This window comes from Hipposideros armiger, unplaced genomic scaffold, assembly GCF_001890085.2.
Source record: "Hipposideros armiger isolate ML-2016 unplaced genomic scaffold, ASM189008v1 scaffold_1264, whole genome shotgun sequence".
Taxonomy (NCBI): Eukaryota; Metazoa; Chordata; class Mammalia; order Chiroptera; family Hipposideridae; genus Hipposideros; species Hipposideros armiger.
The window spans coordinates 3,960-8,607 of record NW_017732614.1 but is presented as its reverse complement, the minus strand read 5'-3'; the positions used below and the strand labels follow the sequence as shown (position 1 = coordinate 8,607).

Genomic DNA, 4,648 nt, shown 5'->3' with positions numbered 1-4,648 from the left:
CTGTTCCCATCCCCCAATTCCCCAATAAAAATCTCTAAAAAAAAAATCTAGTGCTCTCATTACCAAAGTATTCTTCTTTCTTCTATCAACCAAAGAAAGCTTACTCTGGCCTCTGTCCCTATCCATGCATAAACTGTATTTTAAATTAATATGAGCCATTAATACAACTGCTCTGTACGTAGTGTCTCTCCTTCAAATAACCCCGCCAGCTTCCTACAAGCCATTTTCTTATCCATAAAAAAAATGTAAAAGCATTTTAAGTTTATATAAGTTTAATCCACTTCTTCAAGAGCATATATAATTGGCTAGTAGGTAACAACATGATTTTGACTTTGATTTCCTTTATCCACCTTTGAGTGGTAATGCAGACTGAAGCATTTAAGAGGCAAACAGGGAACGGGGGAGAGAGAGATAACTTCACTACAATCAGATTCCCATTTATCAAAGACATTACTTTAACATTTTTTATAATGTATTGCCATAAATATGTTCATGCTCAGAATCACAAATGAAACAAATCTGTACGGCATAAATATCGTAGTGTGACCTCATTAGAAAATGACATCCGCAGAACAGCTCTGCTCTAAAGGGAAACGGCCCGCTGTGACGGGGAGGCAGCTTTCACCGGTGTGCCCACAGAGAAGCCTCTTGCCAGGCCGTCCAAGGGTCCCACTCCCTGGATAAGAGGGTGATAAGAGGGTGTCCCAGGCAGACTGACTTCAGAACTTAGTTCGATTTCAATAACCAGAAGCCAAGGACTGTTATCTCTTCCTGGGACGTGCAAGGAACCTGTTATTGTCAATTCACCAATAGCTCTAAGCAGAGAGAAAGCATACGCCCACAGGAAACCATTTGAGGAGCATGCTGTTAAAAGTCCTACCCAACAACTATAATGAACTGTAACACTGTTCGTCTGGTCATCACATTTTGTATTTGAAACTATTTTTTAGCATTCGTTGGTTAGTATTTTCCTACTAGAGTACAGAACTCCTAAGTGTGCACTTCTAAGCTAGCTGCCTTATTGATTCATGTTTGTAGTGGGCCTCAGAAAAAATGAAATATAGCTTTGGTGTGAAATATTTTTAAGTGCTATTGTTCTTAAATGGTAACAATATCTCAGATTCATGTGAGAGGCTCAAGTTGATGGATTCACCTAAAGTCCTTCACATGGGTTCATCTTTGAGTCTATGTAAATACCAATGTGCATTTATGAGATTAAAGGTCGAGTTTAGGGATGAACTAGATGGCCACACTATATACCGATGTTATCTGCCACTAAGGTTCACTCTACGGCCTTGACCTCCTGAACGCAGTGCTCTTCATAAGTTCTGACATCAGATATAAAACGGCCACCCGAAATTCAGACTACACTATGTATCTTAAGACTGAAGAAATAAAACCTGACAAATGCAGTCAGAATACATTTTTAACTAAAGTTGAAATCGCCGCCTCACTCTCTCCTTCCAAGCACTGCTCACTGTGCATTCACGTGCCATTGGCACTGCCATCTTTGACTGTGTGCTCCAGGTTTGTCCAAGGCTGCTTTTAGTGCAAACCTGGCCCCACAAAGGCAAAAACAAAGCCAGACTGACTGTGAAGACTTCTTCGCGAGGCATTCTATCTTTTCAGTTTTAGATGTCTTTAGCCTTTTAGAACGTCTTCTATCACTACTATGAGCTAAAGGTTCATGGTGTCATGGGACTGAGCAGGAGTGTGGTGACTTATTCTCCTTGGCGTGCTCCCAGATTCTAAGGTCTTTAAATCCCAGAGGCTACCAGGCTGTGCAGGGTCTGAGGCAGGTCTGGGAATTTCCTTTAGCAGTGACTGTGGTTTTCTTCCTCAGCCCTAATGCACTGAGATTGTGTATGGAACCTCACAGTTTAATTTTTTTTTTTTTTAGTAAAATGGCTTGTCACCAAATATCAGAGAACCTTACAAATTACCTAATTCAAACTTTCCCCACTTCACAGGGTGCTTAGAGGCTTTCCAGTTCCTCAGAGGGCAGAATACAAGGAAAGTGCTTAAACAGAAGCATGTGGGAGAAATTTTGAGGAAGAAATTCACAGATGGGAAAAATGGTTAAGTATTAGAAGTTATGATGCTGTGGAAACTAACTAACTCTCTTTCCCACTCCCCTTCTTCCTGTTTAAGTTTCCGAAAACAGGGCTAATTCTCACAGAATAATTTAAATTAGTCAGGCTGACTTTCCCACTATCCAACAATAGAAGGGGCCATCTCAGAAAGGAGTGATATCTCAAGAAGGGGCTGGAGTATAAGGGATTTCTCTCTGTGGTCAACTCAACTCAACATTAATAACAACAATGACAATAAACCCCAACATTTACTGAATACTTTCTAGCTGCCCCACATTTTACCTGGATTATCTCATTCAATTCTCCACAACGGCCCTATAAAGGAAGATAATGTTATCATTAGCTCCAATTTTAAAAATAACCAAAGCATAAATAAGTAAATAATTTATCTAAAGTTATAAGTAAAACAGCTGGAATTTGGACCTACACAGTTTAACTCCAGAAGAAACCTTTTTTTTTTAAAGCTTTATTAGACTAACACTGACATGAAATCAAGTGCACATAAATTCTGATATATATACCTCATGAAACCATGATCATGATCAAGATAATAAACAATATATTCACCACCATCCTCAAGTGTCCTAAGTCCCTTAAAAGCAATTGTAAATCCCTCCTTCCTGGCTCTCTCCCAAACCCTCCAATCAAAAATTTGCCTTCTGTCAATACACATTAGCGTTTGCATTTCCTAAAATTTCATATAGTACATGGTATGCTACAATATGTATATCTGCCTTTTCTCATTCAAAATGTTTTTTTTGAAATTCAGCCATGTTGTAGCATGTACCAATAATTCATTTATTTTTATTGCTTAGTATTCCCTCACATAAATATACCACTGTTTGTTTATCCATTCATCTATTGATGGACATCTGGGGTGTTCCCAGTTTTTGTCTTTTACAAACAAAGCTACTATAAACATTTGTGTACAAGTCTTTATATGGACATATACTTCAGTTTCTCTGGGGAAATGTCTAAGAGCGGAATGGGTAGATCATGTGATAGGTGTATGTTTAACTTTTCAAGAAAATGCCAAATTGTTTTCCAAAGTGATTGTGCCATTTTGCATTCCAGCCATCAGGGTATGGGAGTACCAGTTTCTCCACGTTCTTGCTAACAATTGGTATGGCCAATCTTTTCAATTTTTAGCTATTCTAAAAAGTGTGTATAGGCATGTCATTGTGGTTTTCAATTTGCATTTCCCTAATTACTAGTAAAGCAAAGCATCATTTCATATGTTTTCAGTATATCTTCTTTGGCAAAGAGACCATTCAATATTTTGCACTTTTTTTTTTTTTGGTGGGGTGGGGGGATGTTTTGTTTTCTTATTATTCAATTGTGACAGTTCTTTATACATTCTGAATATAAAACACTTTATGAGGTATATGATTTTGAAATATTTTCTTGCAATATGTGGTTTCTTTCTACTGTCTTTTACAGAACAGAAATTTTTAATTTTGATGAACTCTAATTTATCATTTTTAGAAACAGATTGTGCTTTGTTATATCTAAGAAATCCTGCCTAATGAACCCAAGTTCAAAATAGGTTTATAGGTTTGTTTTAAACTGTGATGTAGGATAGGCTATAGACAATTATCATATATTGTGCAAGGTGTGGACTGAAGTGTTTTTTTTTCTCCCTGTATGGAATAATCAATTGTTCAAACACTGTTTGTTGAAAAAATTATCATTTGGAAAATCAGTTGTCCATAGATATATGTAGGACTATTTCTAGATTTCGTTTCATTTATCTCTTTGTCTAGTTTTACACCAGTACTACTCTCTCTTGACTATTTTAGTTTCATAAAATATGTTAAAATCAGAAAATAATTACTATTCCAACCTTGTTCTTTACAGAGTTGTTTAGTCTGTTGTGGGACCTTAGTATTTACATGAGCTTGTTAATTTCTATCTACAAAATAGTGCATTAAAATTTGGTTGACATTGCACTGAATCTATAGATCAACTTGAAGAGAACTGACCTAACAACATTCAGTCTTCCAACCTCCGAGCAAGATATATCTTCCCACCCCTGAGCATGATATATCTTCCCCTTTATTTAGTTTTATCACTTACAAGGTACAGGTTCTTCACATTTTTCCCCAAGGTTTATCCCTAAGTGTTTCATATTTTTTATGCCATTATAAATAATTTTTTGTTTCCAATTGTTTGCTGTTAGCATATACAAATATGTGTGCTGTATACTGATTTTGTATCATGCAAACTTGCTAAAAATCACTTATTCTAGTAGCTTTTAGGTAGATTTTGTTGGATATTCTACATAGACATGCATGCCATCTTCTTTTACAACTTTCCCTTCTTGTAAATGCCTTCTTACATTGGTTAGAACCTTCAATAAAATGCTGAATAAATATAGAGGGAGCCAACTAGGCCTAGAGCTATCTTTATGGAAAGGTTTTGAAGTACAAGTTTAATTTGTTTATGACTATTTCTTCTTTAGTGAGCTTTGGTAGCTTATGTATTTCCAGAATTCTGTTCATTTTATCCAAGTTGTCAAATTTATTGGTATAAAGTTTTTCACAATATTTCCCTAT

The 4,648-nt window shown here is 36.3% G+C and overlaps 1 long non-coding RNA gene across 1 annotated transcript in view; it reads right to left on the bottom strand.

The window, feature by feature from the left end:
- Positions 1 to 2,431, bottom strand: part of LOC109377030 (uncharacterized) — a 19,842-nt gene extending 17,411 nt beyond the window's left edge. Inside the window, exon 1 of the long non-coding RNA XR_002122810.1 lies at positions 2,376 to 2,431. This is a non-coding gene — a long non-coding RNA (uncharacterized LOC109377030). The remainder of the gene's footprint in view (positions 1 to 2,375) is intronic.
- Between the last annotated feature and the right edge of the window lie 2,217 nt (positions 2,432 to 4,648).